The 19,034-nt window shown below is 47.1% G+C and overlaps 1 long non-coding RNA gene across 1 annotated transcript; it reads left to right on the plus strand.

The window, feature by feature from the left end:
- Nucleotides 1–515: 515 nt before the first annotated feature.
- LOC125719260 (uncharacterized) lies at nucleotides 516–17,754 on the plus strand. Its single transcript, XR_007385047.1, has 3 exons — nucleotides 516–771; nucleotides 9,768–9,926; nucleotides 10,149–17,754. It is a non-coding gene; the product is annotated as an uncharacterized LOC125719260 (long non-coding RNA).
- Nucleotides 17,755–19,034: the final 1,280 nt, after the last annotated feature.

Below are 19,034 nucleotides of genomic sequence, written 5' to 3' on the forward strand. Positions count from 1 at the left end.
AAGTAATTAATCCGGTTATATAACAGTAAGTTTTATCTTTCGAAGTATGAATGTAGTCTCTGCTACCGATGACATCATCACTGAGCAAGCCTTTTCAAACCCTGTCAGTCAGTGCCACATGGTCCAAATTATACGCTCTTCGGATCCGATAACTCCGTCTTTCTCGTTATATAGCCAATCGCCGTGTGCGAAGTTAATTATTATTATTTTCTAATTGGTTCTTTGGTCACCTGGGCAGACCAAGCACCTGGACACCCGAACAGATAAGCCATTCTTTTGTTATTGGCTTAGGGAGTAAAGACATATTGACCAATCGCCATCGAATGCGATGGGTACATGTTAAAAGGCACAGTCGTCAATTTCTATCCTCTATTTACCTACCAATGCAGGGTCTACAGTTGAGATAAAGGTCAGTGATTGGATGTCTCGCCTTTTTTGAGAGGACCCAATCCTTTTGCGGAATGGCGATCTAGACTGGTTGTTTATTGGCTCCGTGAAATGTCACTCATATCATCCCAGTGACCGACAAGCTAGAGACTGTGGGCTCCTTCGGGTGGGCGGGTCTAAGCAGCGCCTGGGTTGACATTGTTGTTATTGTAAGTAACTAAGAAATCACTTTGGCTCCTTTTTAGTCGCGGGATTAAAGCTTCTTTTCTGTGGGATTTCTGCGGCGTCAGTAATAAAGTGGCTTCGAAGGGGTGAACGTTGCGATTTGAGATCTGAAAAGTGGCTGCAGAGGAGATGAAAATGAGAACACCGAGGCCGCTCAAGGTAAGCGGTGGTTTATGTGGTCTGTAGCAGCAGAAAGAGTTCTGTCAGGTCCTCGGGGGCCTAAACCGGGCGGCGGATCGGTCACCGAAGGCCCCGGGGTGGCTCTCTCCGACATCTCCACCCCAGCTGGCGTCAGCTGCTGTTTATCCGGGAGCCGAGAGCGTCCTCGGCCGCTCCAGGGCGTGTTGAGGCAGTAGGCAGACGGTCGATCGATGTGCGGCTAACAGTTAGCGTCGCCGACTGGCTGCATTGTCCTCCGCTAAAGGCTAAGCGAGTTAACAAGCCGACTCGACCAGCTAGTTAGTGCTGAGTTGCGGTCTTGTTTGCGTCGGACATACTCCGTAAACGAAATCACAGGAGTAAAAACATCCAAGTCCGACTTCATCATTATAATTTACACCGTAGTGAGGTTACTGTTTCCGATATATATTTTTTACGGAACCTCAAATACAGCCAGGCGCCTGCTTATGAATTGAAATCGCTGTATCCATAATGAATAAGAACTTGAAAGTTGTCGCAAACAGAAAAGGGAGGTGGAGGTAATCACCTCTTGATGGCTTTCAACGTACATTTTCAGCTCTTTTGCACTTTTATTGTTTTCTGTTAATAATTATTAACTTTTTGGCTACCTAAAATAGGTTGTGGAGCCAACCAGAACATGAATGTACTGAAATCGATTACCAAGATGGATAACATGCATGTACATATTTGTAATATAACATTATTCTTGGTCATTACTAAAAATCTGAACTTTATGGAAGTATCTGACAATGGTTTATTCTGGTTAGCATCTGATTTTGCTGTGAAACATGACTTCTGATAGTCTGTCTGCTTTCTGACCACCTCCAGCTAGGCCAAGAACATTTGAAGGTCTGGCATTTATAAAAATGCATTGGATGTTATAGTCATCATTTAATAGTGATCATCTGCTATGCAGTGTTATTAGACCACTCTAAAACTGTGTGCTGGCTCTCCTTATCTGTGTTGCTGTGTTGCTCACATGAAGTAAAACCTTTGCTGCTTTCGTTATCATCTGATAACCACACAAGCAACGCAAGGGGGTGAAAGACGCACACGATTTTTCACATGCTGATTACAGTCTCGTCCCCACTGTCAATACAGATCTCAGAAAAGATAAGGTGGGGAATTGTACCAGGGATGTGTACAAGGCCTACGTGGCGTCTTGACTGGAAGCATCTATGATGTAAAAGCAGACACTGGGCCTCGGAACGGGCTTCAGGTCCCCTACCATGCACAGACTCGGCTTGGATCAGCTCAGGTGTAGCTTTACTCTGCGGCTTCAATTATTCAGTCTCTTATTTACGAGTTCTTTTGTCAGCATGTTGTCCTGCATGAGCGGCCAAGCTGAAATGAGAAACTGGGACAGGTAAGCACGCTCTGCAGGAGCATCTGGGCTGGGCTGCCGCGACACACCCGCTTTCCTGGCTTTAGCCTTGGCTCAGGACGGGTCCGTTCTGCACCCCTTTTTGTGAGATGTACCCATAGGTGGGGGAATTCTTATTTTCCCACTTGGGTCATTAACAAATTCTAGATGGTACTTTGGGACATTCTGGGCTATGAGTCTGCCTTCCCCCTCCCTACCTCTCAGATAGGGAACAGATATTGTAGCATCTTGACCGCTACTCGCTTTGGTGCCTGGTGGTTAAAATTATTGATATTTCCTGTGACGAGGGGGTCCTTTTTATTTTTGCCGTTCACTGAAAATGGACCCGGCGGGTGAAAAGTCTGAGAAGGAAATCGCGAGAGAGCTGGGAAGTTCCCCGTCCCCGATCAGACTTCTCCAGCCGTGCCTCCAGTTCCTCCGGCCACATGCACAGGTTTGACGTTGGTGTGCTTTTGTTTGCGAGTTGCTGCACAGATTCTGATAGGAGAGCTCGGAAATACGGAGTAAGTGCCGACTGTCTTCTCTTCCATTTTCCTCGGCCTCTGGTATCGTCGGCATGCAACAGGAACAGAGTTACGGTGGACTGAGATGGGGGTAGTTCTGCAGCGCTGATATGATCTGTCCAAGTCTGTGCCTGGACCTCAGTACACACTCGGGCTGTTATGTAAGACACGGGCAGCGCGTGATGCACCTGAAGCTTCAGAGCTACATCTTCAGGCTGCCATTGTTCAGTTGAATGTTGGTGGTCTATCTCTGTCACCATGACAGCTCCTATCAATATTTGCAGCCTCCAAGTATGTCAGAAAATGCTTCATTTTTTTCTTTTTTTTTTCTTTTTTTTTGGTGAGTCTGCAGATGTCAGCGATGCTTCTGATCGCTTCTTATCAGCTCAGGTCAAGAAAGTGTTTTTGATCAGGTCACTCCCGGAATCGGTGTAGCCTTGGCCGTCCCGGTGTCTCTCAACTGACAGGCAAATATTTAGTTTGGGAAGGGTGTGTGTAGATACAGTGCGGTGAGGCTCCCGATCGAGGCCCGCCTCTGGTACGGCCCGTTTTGTGTAAGAATAGGAGGAGCTGCTGGAACGCTGTTTGGTCCGCTCACTGAGCTGTAGCGTCCACACACAGAATACCCTGGTAGAGAAATTAGCCCTGAATGGCTTATGTCAACCTGGCTTTGATTTTGGACTTTATTGTGTGTGGGTTGGCTTCCTTTTACCTTCAAGCACCCAAATTGATATGTGATACTGCTCTCAGCACAACGAGAAGTTACTGATGGGTGGGGCTGTGCAGGTATCTCGCCCTTTCATCTGCTCCTGCTTTGGCCTGCGACCTCCAGTGTTTCGGGCATTTTCATCACTGTAAATACCAGTGAAACTGAGGCCCAGAATCACCACGGCTCCTGAATGGATACAGGCGTGTTTATGGGGGTATGTGCAGGGTTTGGGCGTGGCCACGTTGCCATGGCGCCGAGCTGGTTTCAGCTGGCCGTCCCGGGCAGTTTGGCAGCCCGTGTGACCTTTTTTCTTTTTTTTTCTCTCCTCTTTTTCTACTCCATTAACGCAGCCGTCTGGCCAGATGGACATATTGGCTAAAGGAGAGGATTTCCACCCCGTGTCCCTCATGGCTCGACGCAGCAATGCTTGGACCGCATTAGGCACAGAGATCGCATCTCTGGGGATGCGGCGCGCTTTCCTTTGCGTGGGTGACGTCATCAGGCTGGCAGCCAGCCGTTGACCCCGGCCCACTCCAAAGCGGCAGGATGGCGTCCCGGCTGCGAGCGCCCGGCGTTTTCTGTGTGTGTGTGTCTGTGTGTGTGTGTGTGTGTGTGTGTGTATTTACCAGAGCAGGGTGAGCCCCTGGGGCAGGCGCATGAGCGAGGAACTGGCCCTCCGTGTCTGTGTGTAAACACCACCCAGTCACGCGCCCTGCTATACGGGGGGGGGTATGTGTGATCCCGCGTTCGTTATGAGAGTGTAAATGTGGTGGGCGCAGCATGAGGGACGCGCCCGAGATCTGTCATCTCCTCGAGTCTTCCGCATTCTTCATGAGAACGATGAAGATCTCAGGCTGTTGGGCAAAGTGCTGAAATGAGAGCGGTGGTAAGGGGTGGCATCGATGGGGCAGGCCGTCGTTCAGGCTGAAGGTTGCACCAGCCTACGTCCTGCTGGGCTGGAGGGGGGGGGTGTGCAGCCAGTCGTTGGCTGCAGTTACGGGGGCCTGATTTAGTAGCAATGTGCCTTTTAGGTTAAGTCGGATGGAAGCCGAGTGGAGCTGAGCTGAGTGCTCTGTCATGACGATCAGGAAGTTGGCAAGGTCTGGGCGAGGAGGACCAGGCCTGCTGTTATTAGTGATGGTTTGCTTTGAGTTCTTTAGTATTTTTAATCATTGAGTTAGGGCAGTGAGACTCTTCACGTCTGATGAAATATTCTAAATCTGGTGAGGACATCCATCCATCCAATTATCCAGCTGCTTTGGCTGGACAGGGCTGCTGGGGATTGAGCACATTAACAGTCAGTAATATTTCAACATTAGTGTTAGCTAGTTGCCCAATGAGAATAAAATATCTACTTGTGCTTAAGGCTTCTTTGGTAAATTGGATCCATCCATCCATCCATTCATCATGCCTAATGGCAAGTTTTTATACTGGGAGCAAAGTCACACAGTGAAACCCTCAATCCTCGAGGAGTGAGGTCACATTGCCTCTGTATGATCAGACATCGTTAGACCCTTTTTAATCAATTATATAACTTTTATAAACATTTTTTGATACAGGAGTATGATAGACTATGTATTATATAATTGCATAGTATGACTTATTTTCTTCCAACCAAAAACCTGATGTTCCTTTCTATATGATCTTTAGTTGGATTGTGGAAGTTTTCTAGATGGCGAACCGATTTACCCCATTTATCTGTTGATGGACATTTCTTGATGTCGTGGTTCATAATTGCACTAATGGAGGAAATAGTTCTACATGTCACCCTGATATCCCTCAGTGTGTTCCTGATGGGTGCTAGTGGGCCCCTGTCTGACAGTACGTATCTCCCATGATGTAGGATAATTTTATAACGTAGGTCTTGGTCATTTTAGATTATTTTAATGCGCGATCATTCTTCAGAAGTCTGTTTTAAGATATCCTGGAACTGTATTATATGTTAATTTAGTTGCATTTTCACCTTATCTTAATCGACACCCACCAGTAATTTGCGTATTTGACGACCCATTTGAATGTGGTTTTTAAGGTAATTGTTACCTTTCTCAACATTTCATATTTCTAAATATATTGTGAGGCCTGGTAATTGTATTTGCAGCAGTGGTGTGGTCTGGACATTTTGGTCTAATAATGTATCTTGTAAATATTTTGAAGTTTCCTCGTAAAAAACAAATGAATTGATTTGCGATTTTTGCGCATGGGTTCCGGATGTGACTCTGGCTTCTGGTTGTTTCTGCAGTTCAGGTGTGTTTTCATGGCGATTGTTCATATATCATGATCTGGATTCAATATATCAGTTTTAAATCAGTTGATGTTGACTGACTGTTTTTAATCTGCATTTTTGTTGATTAAAGTGCTTGCTGGGTCTGTTTTAACAGGGCTGTCACTTCTATGTCAATCAGGCTAACAAGCAGAAACGTTTATAAAATAACTAACCTCTGAATGCTGCTGATGTGAACTCCGTTCTGTGTCTTTATAGTGCAATATAAGATAATGCATAATAATGAAAAAACAACTGAAAAGCAAACAATATGAACACCAGGAACAGTATTTCAGGCTTCAGACCCTTCCTTTTGTTGATGTTTCCGGAATACTTGCAAAGAATTTTTAACTGTTCAGACCATTCAAAAAAGGTAGAACAAAACCAGAAAAGTGGGATTTTAAAATGCATAGATCCACATTACATACCGGTCTGGCCTTAAGTAATAGAAAAACCTGTCAGAGGTCAAAGTATTTTGCCTAATTAAAGACTGGTTGTCAAAGCTCATTCATAAATTCATAGCTGTGGATTATAGTTTCGCTTCATCTATCATTTTTCCATAATGCTTCTCCAGTACATGGTCATTGGGCTTGGATTTTATCACAGGAAGCACAGGGCACAAGGCAGGGGAACACCCAGGTGGGGCGTGGATAGGGGGTTGTGCCATGTCATCACATGGCGTATACACACACACACACAGTGGGCAGTTGAGAGACATCAATTCACCTAGCCAAATGTTAATCGGCTGGGTGAAGAAACAGGAATGCATGGTGGAAACCTGTTTCAGCCCAGGGAGAACAAGCGAACTCCACACACAGGCTGGAGGCAAGATTCAGATCTCCAATCCTGAAGGTGTGAGGTAGCAGCACAACCCCCTGAGCCCGCAATTCTCATTTTCAGGTAGGGCTGCGCAATAATGGAAAATTCATCAAAACCAGCATTTAAAACCTCAAATTGACACAATGTTGCCCATGTTGGTTACTTCTGTTTTATTTTTTTATTCTGTTAATACTGTCCCCAGTGCGTATTCATGTACGGTCACCTTAATAACGTACTATTGCAGATGTCGTCACATGATTCCACCCCGTCCAGTTTGCAACATGGAGGAGAACTCGAACACTGAGCCGACTGAGCAACTCAAGCAGCTTGTATCAAATTAAAATGCCGTATCCGTCATTTGGACACATTGTGGCTTTAGTGAAGACGACACCAAACAAAAAGCGGTCAAATGTAAACATTGCAGGAAAACAGTTTAAGCTACCAAATGTAATACCACCAATCGCTAATAGTGATCACGGTTATAGTGATCAACCTCTTATATGGATCAAAAAGCTTCGGACGGAATCATTCCTGTACGAATACTGTAAATAATTCAGTAATAGTAATCAAGTAGTCTGCTTAAAGTGTTCATTTTATGCATAGTAACATGGAAAGAACTTATGGTAATTCTTTGTTTTTTACTTGCCTGCTGTGCCTTGTGGTAACCTGTTTGCTTCTAGCTGGCTACCTGAGGCTAATGCAACCTGCACAGAGAACATCACAGGGAAAAAAGTCATTTTTCTCTGAATTACAAATATAGACTCATCAAAGTTTATGACAAACTGTCAAAATGAGCCAACGAGATGCAGCAGCAATACCTCAATAAGCAACATTTTATGTACTGCACTGTACTATATTGTAGCGTATTTTAATGTTACAGTCCAGTAATTTGTGCAGTACTGTAATTCGAAAAGCATTTGAAACAGCTGTTCTGTATTTTGAAAGTCAATAAAATTCAGTAAATAGCGACGCTGACCGTTTTATTCCCTTATTTGTGTAATAAATGTAAATCAGATGATAATCTGCTTGAGATAAAGAAAAAATGGGTTGTAATGATGATCCATAGTGATCAATTTCACCAAAACAGACACGATCACTATAAACGATCTATACCCTCGACACCATTATATTAACATTTGCCATGCATCTCTAGTGTCGCCAGCAGATTATAGCGCATGGCTGGAGAGAAAGGAAAGATCAGTGGCCAGAAGAGGAACCTGGAGTGCGAACCTGGCTGGACCTCTTAAACTTGTTTTAATTATGTTTTTGGAATTTATTTATAGTTTGGTTTCAGTTGCGGGGCCCGAGTGAGTCTATGCGTGCCTGTTTGTGAAGGCCAGCGACCAGGCGGCTTCCATCTCTGTAGTCCTTTCACAGTATGGGGAGTTCATTGTTTTGCCGATAATTTACTTTAATGGCTGTTATTAATGAAACCGAATACCATAGCGTAAGGTGGAGTGAACCAGCAGGCCAGCGATTTAAGGGCGTGTCACGCTATGAAAACCCGAAAGCCGTACGAGCAGCTAGCTGGGGGTGGGCGTGCGAGCGGCCTGAGGATCACGCCTCGCGCCTGTCTGCTCGGCGGCAGTCGCGGCTCATGGGGACCCAGGCTGTTAGTCATCACTGTCGCTTTCATCTCCCACCTTCATTGCATAAGTGTTTGCTTTTTTAAAAACGTTTTAAAAAATGTAGACGTCTAACCATGACGGGCCGAGTTGCAGTGATTACGCATAGGGTGGTAAGAGTCATGAGACTGGATGCTGCTTCATTTCCAAAAAGTACGTGTCATGGGTATGACTAAAACTCTCCCATCTACTCATCCTACACCTGCTTATCGAGTACAGAGGTGTGGGGGCTGCATCCGATCGCAGGCAGCATAGGGCACAAGGCAGGGGAGGCCCTGGGTGGGACGCCAGGTCATCGCGGCGCACGTCCACAATAGCACACTGCGAATGGTTTGGCAGTGGTGCTTCACCTAACTGCATGTCATTGGATTATATGAGGAAACTGGACATAATCTGTTCAACTTGAAGAGAACAAATGCAATTAAACACAATTAAAGTAAATGAATTATAGTTTGGTGTCTATATATGAAATTCAAATTTGGAGAGAGAGGAGTCATTTAATCATTCTTAGCTATATTTTATTGAAACTATTAAGTTAGAGTGAGACGAAGCTCGATTTAAAAGTGCTATTTTTATTACTAGGTTACAAGTTTACATATGTTTTTGTAGTATGAAATGCCAGGGAAAGCAATGAACATTAGCTATACAGTTATCGTCTCTATCATCGCTGAGATTGGGTTAAAGGCACAAAGCAATGCAGATTGTCGTTACCTCACTTCCGGAACATGCAGTCCGTATCCCTGCCAGGAACCAGGATGGGCGTGAAAACGCTTCGTTTCCAGGGAAGATCCCAAGAAAGTGGGTGATATGAATAATTAATCACCAGGTGAAACCTAATTAGAGTTTGCTCTGCTCAGGAGGAACTGACCATGGATGCCAGCTGCCTGGCCACCTGATACCGTGAGCAGAGCGCCTCTGTCCTGGCATGATGGGCGCTCGCTGTACTGGACTGGGCACGTTTCCACACACCCCTAAGGCTCTCTGGAAGGACATTGTGTTAAGGGCAGCTTTACCACAAGTGCGAAATTTAAATTGTAGTCCGCACTCTGACATGCTGAATCTTCAATTTGCTTTGCAGCTGTTTTTCTGCTTCTTGGGTTCATAATGTTCCTCATACTTTGGGTGTTGAGAAACCAGTTCTTACTCTTGGTTCTGTTTTGAAAAGATTTAAGAGGCAACACTTTGTTATTTTAAGGAAAGGTACCTATGCATGCAATTAGCCAATGAGAGACCTGCGCAAGGAAACCTGTCATCTTGTATTAGCACAAGTCTTTGACTTCTAACAGTCAAGTAAGGGCACAATCGGGAATGGAAGAGGAGCAAGGTCGTAGTCAGGTCAGGGCAGGAGTCCTGAGCTGTGATATGAAGCAAACAATGTAGCTGTGACATTTGATGACATTACTGTCCTGCCAGGATTGCAGGAGCAGTCTCGACTTTTCATTGTCTTACATTACATTTTACCAGCCTCAGATGGTTAGGTGCTTCAGAGTTACGAGGCCTGACCTGTTACATGCACCCTTGGGTAGCTAGAGAGAGACAATAATTGCATAATGGAATCGGAGGATGGTGTCATTTATCAGCAAGATCCGGCAGCAGAATCTAAATGATGCAGTATTTTTAATTTTTTATTTTTTTTTTTTACGTTTCTCCTTTTCGTGTTTGGGTGTTTCCTTAGAAGCTTCAGCTGAAGGTTCCCTGAGGTCACATGCTTGGTTTGCCGTCAGCAGCTCTGCTATAACCCCAGAGTGGATGGAATGTTTCCAAAACACTGAAGAAACGCAGGTCTGTCGGGTAGGATCCTGCTACAAAGAAACTTTATGCCTCCAAGTTCAAGGTGAGGAGAAGCGACCTGCAGCAGAAACCTTATTTCCCATGTAGATAAACCGCATCTGTGGTTTGAGGTGCTTCCATCTAAAATGATAAGTTGTTGAAAACAAAGGGAAAAAACATGCCGTTTCCATGTTGGCCAAATAAGGGCCGCCGTCCTGCCCAGTGTTTAACGTTAGAGTTTCATGCAGGGTTCAAGCTGCTGAAAGTGTGTTTTTCTTGGATCCAGGCTGTCGGGTTACCCGCTGGTGAGAGTGACTGGAAACATTTGCTGAGAGACGGCATTTTGGCACTGAGGAACTTCCCCGAAATAGGCAGGTCCTGGTCAATCGGGAAGGGCCTGGAGGATCCTAGGACAGGAGAATGTAAGCCTGTCACTTTCTGCAAATGCGTTCCTCAATAGTTACTGACATTTCTGGTCATCTGTCTCCAGGAGTTAATGGAGCGCTGTGGCTGATTTCTTCTCTGCTTCATTCCCTGTGTGCTACTTTCGCACTTGGACCATAAATTAGGCTGCAGTAACCATCCTACCAAGCAGCATAGCATCTCGTGGTGAATGAGGATTAAATAAAAAGATCAGCTCACAACAACTAAGTTGTTGCTTCTTCACACGTTGAGCAGTTGTGAGCACATGTGTGCTCAGTCTTGACAGACTGAGTGGACCTTGATGGCACGTGGAGTTGCGTGGATTGCTCCCAGGCTGCAATCAAAGCAGGTTGGGCTGTTAATCCCCTATAAACAAATTTTAATTCTTAAGTAGGAAGATTACCAGGTGTAATAAATTACACTGAGTTTTTTGCATTGTTTTGCTTGTCATTAGCTATTCGCAACTATAAATGTTTTTATGAGTATGTAGGGAAAAAAAAGAACCAGAATTCCATCAAATCCAGGCTGCTACACACTTTATGCGCATTTTGTTGGGGTTTTATCCCTTGTTCGGTTGTCCTTGGGGACGTTCAGGCTTCTGCAGCCCTTCCTCAAAAGTGAATGGGTCTCGATGGGACCCCTCTCTCACATGAGAGTGATTAGCCCGTGTTACCCGAACGTGGCTGAGCAGCTGATGGTGAGCTGACTGTGAACGCAGACGTTCGGTGATGTTTAGTCTCTGTTAACAGACAGGTGGCTCTTTGGCTCTTGCTTCGCACAGAAATGAATATTCATGTGATTTTTGTTTTGTTTCTGACTTTTCTTTTAATGATCTCGTCTGGCATGCTTGCTCTGCGGTTGGCACGGCGCTGGTTTCTAAGGAACGTCTGAAGAGCTTTTAGAAAACCACATAAGTAATAGCAGCACACGGTTGAGCCGTTTTCCTCGAAGCAGCAGCCATGCAGCAGCCATGCAGCAGCCATGCAGCAGCAGGCGCGCCGCGCAACCTTAGAGGCGTCTGTTTCTCCAAGGACGGCGTTTCTGTTTTCATTTGGCTCCATCAGTTGCACCATGCAGAATCGATAAAGCTGTTAACGGGCACGTGCTCTTGGCTGGAGTGAGGAGATACCAGAAGGTTGCTCTCATGCTACACATCAGCCTGTTTGCGGGTGAGATTTAAAGATGACGTATAGGTCGCTTAATGCTAAAATATGTTATAGTTTACTGTGGAACTTGTCGGAATTTCCCCTCCCCCCCCCACCGTTTTCTTTTGTGAGGTGGGGGGGGGTGTTGAAGCACAGCTCGGTTTCTGAAGCCTTAAGTGGTCCCGTGATGTCCGACTCCAAGAAGCAGACCTTCAGGATGTGGGGGGCTGCGGAGTTGTCTCTCAGGCCTCCCGAAGGGGAGCTTAGATGATACCCACTGGGGATTCAGCGTACGTGCTGAGCAAGCAAGCCGAGGCATGGGAGGAGGGAGAGAGGGCTGCTGGGCATGGAGGGGGGCTGGGTGCTGAGGTGCCATGGAGATGTTAGTGTGCTGAGTGGGTGCTGGAGGGAAAAGGGGCTCTGCAATGTTACTCCTGCTGCACTGCAGAGCTCCTGGCTTTGGTCCACCCTCCGGCTGGATCTCCGTGTCTTCTGAGTGCATGCATTCTCCTGATCTGGATGCGCATAGGAAAAACCAATAGTTGATGTTCAGACCTTTTTACGAAGTTCTCCGTCTGAGCAGGGGGCTGCAGAAGTGAGGGGTTTTCTGAGTCTGCTTGGCTCATCTTGGCTTCTGCGGACTGTCCTGTTTGAACCGCTCTACGTATGATGGGCTTCCCCATTCTACAAAGCTCCAAAACATGCAGAACCACAGGAATTCATACCAGGTCCTGAAGCTGCTCTCCTGACTGTTTGTATGTTATGAAGCATGTGGAATGAAAGCTGAAGAATTTTCCTGCTTGTGATCGATGAAGTGTATCTGTTTACCAATCTGTCTGTTTCCCTTTCATCTGCATTTAGCAGTTCTTCCTCAGGCATGCGATTCTTCGTCTCATTTCTGTTATTTTGCACTCAATGTGCTACTTGATAGAGGCTGAGGATGCAGTTTTACTGTAGGGCTTAGCTTTAGGAATCCTTGGCTGCCGTACGGCATGATTCAGGTTAGCCGGTGGCCACAAGAGCACACGCTCACGTCGTGCCGGGAGCCGAACCTGACATTTGCTCCCGTCTCTGAAGGTGGCCGCAAATTATGTGCAGAGCCAATGAAAACAAGCCCTTAGCGCGTTCTTCGGTGTCCTGCCCTCACTCCAGTAGCTGCTATTTTGGCACAAACAGTATGCTAAGTGTTAATGAAAAAAGCCCAGGGAGAAATGCAACCGACTCCCCTTTAAAGGAGTGTGTAATTTTGAAAGCGAAAGATCAGACTCACCTGAAAACAATAGAAGTCTTTGTGACTTGGTTAATTTGATTGATGTGGGGCACATTTTCTGTTTAATACACTCTCACACACGCGCACACACACACACACTGCTTTTTATTGAAGCACACAGTACGTCAAGTGACACGATCATTTGGTCAAGACGACTGGATCTTCAGCCATACCAACGTCGTCAACCAACTTGATGCTGCCCTTAATCCTTTCAGAGCTCCTCTTTAAGCATCCTGGAGCTACAGTCATCCATTAATAGCCTATAGTGCCCAAGGGGTAGGATCTGGGGTGATTCTGCAGGATGTTGAAGGTTGAGTCGTGATTAATTATGGCCGTTTGCCAGTAAGCTTCCTCAAAGTTCTGTATTCCTCTCCCAGGTTAGATATTTTGATTTGACTTTCAGTGCTTTCCTGAAGGTGCAAAACATCTCCACCTCGCTGCCACGCATCCTGCCGAACTTGTGTCAGCAGAAAGAGCTTGCCAGTACCATTGAGAAGAACTTCCTGCCTTGGATCTGCGGTGTGGGTGAGCCTCTGTCACCTCTGCCCCCGCTGGGCCACCGTAGGTCTGCCGCGGTGACGCTGGTGCTGCCGCGTAATGGCAGTGGAGACCTTGTGAATCAGTGCGTTAATGCTAAAGGTATGCACGTCACGGAGAGACTCTAATTTTGGATGGCATTCCTCGCTGGTCTGCGTCAAGGGAGAGAGTTTTGAACCTGACCTGGGATAAGGAGCTTCTTGAAATGATCAATAATATGATTTAATTAGGAGATTCTTTATAGATTTAAGATGTTTTTATGAGATTTTCCCCCCTTTCATCTTTTTACCATTGGGAAAAACAGGCCTGATTATCTAGTGCTCTGAGTTGTCCCTCAGCTCTTGATATGCTAGACTATTTTCGTCTTGGAAAACAGGCCTATTCTTGTTATGTTGCAATCGTGCAGAAAATGCGCAGGCAAAGGATGGGACATTCACAGACAGGCACGTTAGTCTCCATAAGAAGGGTGTCTTGTGCAGAAATTGATTTTGCCTGTATGTGTTTTTTTCCTCTGGTGTTGTGCTTTACCGCGTACTTTGCATTGAATGCTCACATTTGCCGCACTGAGATGTCTTCCCCGCCCGGCACTGTTTACCGTCACCCTTTAAGGTTTGATTTGGACCCTGGCACTTCTGGCTTGTGCAGCTTGACAGTCATGCACCGTGGCATTTGAGGCTTCCCTGCGAATTTCCTGACAACGCAGCAGATTCAGCAAGCGGGCGATTTCGGGATCCTCTTGCACAGAGAACCGCAGCAAGGGAAATCTAGGTTAAGGGCTTGTTGTGCCTTGTCCACCCCCCCCCCCCTTCTCCGTCACCCCTCTACCACGTGGTTCACCGCAACCGCACGATTGGCAGAGCATAATCATGGGCGTCTTTGGCTTGGGAGATTAGCCCTGAACCTTGGCCGAGGCCTTTAAACGGGTGAAAGAGGGGTCGCTGTTTGAATGCCTTCTATTTACTCCCATCGAGGATGTTTGATTGGTACTTTATTTGACGGGCTGCTATCGCTCACAGTGGCATCCTGTCGATAGCAGCGGTGTTTGACAGTTAGGAAAAAATCCGTTTTGTGACACATTGTATATTTTAGCGTGTGTGTTTGTCTATAATGCAGATAAATTCCAGAGTCCTGTCTAGATTATCTCTCTCTCTCTCTCTCTCCCTTTTTTCCTTTTCTCTTGAGTTAACAACCTACAGTAGGTCTGTAGGCCCTCTGACTTTAAACGCTTCACTCTGTTCTTATAACTGTGTTTTCTATAAGACGTTGAGGCATGCGTGTAATCATGCAGCGGTCGGCAGAGCACAGAATGATCGCAGCATGTCCCGAGGTGCTTCTTATGAACTGTCGTGGTTTGAAGTGTGGTTTCAAGTGCGACACCAAACACATTTCTTTTCCATTTCCCCCGCCTTCTCGTGCAGCAGATTCAGCATCTCGGATGCAGTGCCGTGGTCAGGCCAGAGCTGCGCGTCAGAGTGATGCCGTCTGGGGGGGGGGCTGGGGAGCTATGCTGGACAGCCAGCGCTGCAGATGGAAGGTGGGAGCACGGTCTCTCTCCTCTTCATCTAGATTAACCCTCCCTCCACATCTCTGCCTGCTTTCTCGCCCTCTCCCACACATTCCTCTGAAAAGTGGAAACTTCACAGAAAAGCCTCACCCTGTTTGGGCCATTTCTTACTGTAGAAGAGCGCTGGTCTGCCTCCATGATACAGAGGCCTAAGAGTGACCCAGGAGACCAAAAAGAAAGGGCAACTTGGCTTTTAATACCATGCTTTTGTCTCCTCCTGTATTTGGCCTCTTTCTCCTTCTGGTCTTGACTTGCCAAACTGTTCGGTAATGTTGCAAAATGACTCTGCAAAACATGTGAGAGCCTGTCCCAAGTAAGGTGTGAATGATCCCCATATTCCCGCGACGCTGCGACAGGCAGCTCCCCGTGTGAGTCGGTGCTACGGGTGCTTTAGTGGGCTGGCTGCTTGGAGCTCTGCTGGCTGTTTGGAGCTCTGCTGGCTGTTTGGAGCTCTGCTGGCTGCTTGGAGCTCTGCTGGCTGTTTGGAGCTCTGCTGGCTGTTTGGAGCTCTGCTGGCTGTTTGGAGCTCTGCTGCCTGTTTGGAGCTCTGCTGGCTGCTGCGGACTCCTGCGCGTGGAGAATCAGAGGAGGCGCTGTCATATAAATAACTGTGCACCTCCACAGACGATTTTAATTAGAGAACAAGCTTTAAATATCTCATTTCCTGGGCTTCTGTCTCCGTCACTCTGACTAAAGCCCCCCCACCACCACCGGCCCTTTATTGCTCCTAAGTTGCCAGTCTTCTGTCTGGCCCCTCCTCTGCGTCCCCATTGGTCAGGTGGGGTTTTGGTTCCACCCTCTTCTGTAAAGCAGCTTCAGCCTGCCTGCCCTACCATCCCCCCCCCCCCCCCCCGTTGTGGTTCTTTAGCATGTAGTTTGTTTTTTCTTCTCTGTAATTACACGTGTCCCGTTCTGTATGAGACTAGCATGTTCAGGAGGTCAGAAGATCCTCCTGCCTGATCACTGACACGTGCCACTTTGGTAAACTCAGTAAATGCCCCACTGGCTTTCACACACGCGGCGGATCACGGGGGACTGTGAATATGCGCCGACCGGTTTGCCGGCACAACCCTCAACAGCTGACTGTCAGGCATGTGACTGGATGGCAGAGGTGCTTTGAAGCAGCAGGCTGAGATACCCAGGCAGATACCTTATTCTCTGTCTTTATTGAATGTTGCCAGCCCCCCCCACCCCGGTGTTCTGTCTTTGCTTTTACACCTTCTCAGCGACCACGATTCTCTAGAAAGGAAGTGACAGCGGACTCAAGGGGGGGTCAGCAACCGTGATGTTGATGGACGGTTGGATATATTTTTTTTAATGACAGTCTACGTAAATTAACTCATCCAGCTCCCAAAAACTGCAGAGTGAGCATCTGTCCCAAGGTTGCTTGTGTTACCCACAAGCCCCCTGTACCCTAATTTCCTCCTGGGCTTCATGCATTATGCGGAATGTGCTTTATTAGACAAAGTGTAAAAGTCTGAAACAGTAATACTCATGTCTAATGGGACTGTTTGATTGATTTCCCCTCAAGCGCCGTTGTGTGATCTAGAGGAGCACAGGAGCTCCATTTGCATTTATTTACATTTGTTTAGTCCCAAGCGATGTATTAGTGACTCGGATAATGCATCACGAGTGTCGAATTGTCACTTGCACCTCACTTTGGGCAAAAGCATCTGCTAAACAGATATACGAAAATGTAGCTGCTATTTATGTCATGGCACCATGAGGATGGGTGTAGAATGCAGCAGCCCCCAATGCTGATGAGGCTTCAGCCCTGCCTGCCTGCCTGCTGGCGGACATGTCTCGGGGCGGACCGGCATGTCGCGACCCCGCCTTTGGGGCAGGGAGACGCGTCCCAGCTCTTTCTTGGCCTGCACCAACACGCTGTCCCCTGTGACTCACTTCCTGCTCACTGGCCCTCCGACCAATAAGGAGAATGAATTCCTGTTAACAGTTACTTTGCTGTTACATGTATTCGTGGTGTATTAATATGGACAATTTGGACGTTTATTTATTCCCATTTAATTTTATTATTTAAACAAAGGTCACCGTTTTACTATTTTGGGTACGTGATATTATTTAAGCATCGTCATGGTGATATGTGCACGCGCAATAATCACATTGCATTTGTCAGCGCTGATTTGTGTCTGTTGACAGCTCGCAGCAACACCACCAAGTTATTTGACACACACTATTGGTAGATAAACTACAGCCAATGAGAAGTTATTTTGAGTAATTTATTTAAATATCAGCATTACTCCTGGATATTTCACATATCGTGATATCGTTCAGCCCTAATTACTATTTTACTTATACATAACTTGCAAGGAAATTAATTTGTTTGTCAAAGCCCTCAAACTCAACTGTGTGCTATTTATCGCAAATCAGTGCTTCATTGAATAAGTTCTATTGATCTTTCAGTTGCACATACATACTACGTGTTCTTGCCAGTTCTCCTGTATGGCCTGAGTTGATGCTTCCCTGGACCCTTAGAGAATCTAGTTGTGTCTGATGGAGGTTCTGGTGCCGCTCTAGAGAAACGGGCCCCAAGGTTCAGCAGATTATCCCAGGATCTGGTGAAAGCTTTGACCAGTATCAAAAGATCTGGTCTTATATTCCAAGGATTATCCTCCCAGCTCTGGTCCAGTCTTTGATCTTTATCCAGGCTGTCATAGCGCCCCCTGGAGCCATGACACGTGTAAAGCATGTGAAGGCAGGCCTGCAGGCTGCACAAGCTCCCCATTGAGAGCCTCATCCCCTGGTCTGCATGTCCCGGCCCGGCAGCGGGGGTGTCCGCTCTGGGTCTTGTGATCCTTGGAGCTCCACAGAGCCCCATTGTTGAGCCACCTTGCCGGTCAGCTGACGGGGCCTGGACAGGATTCCTCTCCTACTGCATTCGGTGTGTCGACTCCGGTCCCCGTTACAGAAGGGTTCTGATCAAGTCTATTTCTTTTGTCTCTTGGCCTCAATCCTTGAGGTGATGGGAGTCCTTCCAGTCACAATTCCTTCAAAATGAGTAGTTGGTATAGTTCATATTTACTGAAGATCATTGTTTATGGCGGATGATCTTGATTCCCTGCCGAGAGTCGCCAACGTGAAAATATCGACACGTCTCGTGCGCGGGTGTCAGACACGGAGCTCGAGATTCCGCCGCATCCGAAAACCAGCTGGACCCGCCTCTGGACAGGAGTGACCTGCGATCAGAGGGGCCTGCCAGGCAGCAAGGGGAGGGAGGGGCAGAGAGGGCCCCCTCCCCACCGAAAGATTCCTTCGCTGGAAGTTATTTGCGGGGCAGCTGACGAGCCTTTTCTTCCCCCGGTGACACATTGCGCGGCGGCCTTTTGTGCGCAGATGAAGGGAGATTGTGAGTCAGTGCAGGCATTGTGGGAGAAGGTGATGAAGCCAGAGCAGCTGGCGAAAGCCGCCCGCGGAGGCCAGGCCCGCCTGGGAGACCAGCAGAGAGGAGGCTCTGTCTTCTGCTCCAGCAAGACTGCAGCCTCGCCACCTCCAACTGTCTGAAACCCTGTATTAGCGTACGTTTCCACGGTTACGCTTTGTGGCGATGTAGACATTCTGAGCTACCCATAAGGCTGTAGGTAAGTTACGGAGCCTGGTTCGTATGTCTTCCCAGTGTCCCGAGTGTCCGATGGCCCCCGGGGGCCCCCACCGCTTCATCCATCCTCTTTCGGAAACCTTGCACGTCCTCCTCTGTTTTCCGCAGAATTCCCCACAGTCTCTGGCGTAACCCAAGCTCTCCTTAAGCCCTGAACTCCATCTAAGCCCCAAATTATTTTTAGACCGGCCTCGTTACAGTTTTTGGGTGAGGACCACAAGCAGCACCTCTGTTTCCTGGTCCCCCGACACCCCACCCCAGCCCAGCTCTGACCTCAGCTCCCGGAAACCCGTAAGGATAACACTCTGCGAACTGAGTCAGACTTGGAGTTTACAGTCCAGCGACTGCTTGCGCAGTCAGCAGAAATGCAGTTTGTTTTCCAGTCAACATCAAATATCTGACGGATTCGCCTGTACGGTTTCTGAATATCTGAAGCTGGGGCCAGTGGACACGCAACCGTTTTAAAGGATGAAAATAATAGTCTTTGAAACATTTTCTCATTAGATGTTGTAAAGAAGCTTCTCGGAGATGCCATCGTGTGGGATAGATAGCACATGCCCGCTGGCTTGCGCAAAATATAATGGCTGTGGTTACCGTTAACTGAGGGCTAGAGTCCCGGG

The sequence above is a fragment of the Brienomyrus brachyistius genome, chromosome 23 (genome assembly GCF_023856365.1).
Source record: "Brienomyrus brachyistius isolate T26 chromosome 23, BBRACH_0.4, whole genome shotgun sequence".
Classification (NCBI taxonomy): Eukaryota; Metazoa; Chordata; class Actinopteri; order Osteoglossiformes; family Mormyridae; genus Brienomyrus; species Brienomyrus brachyistius.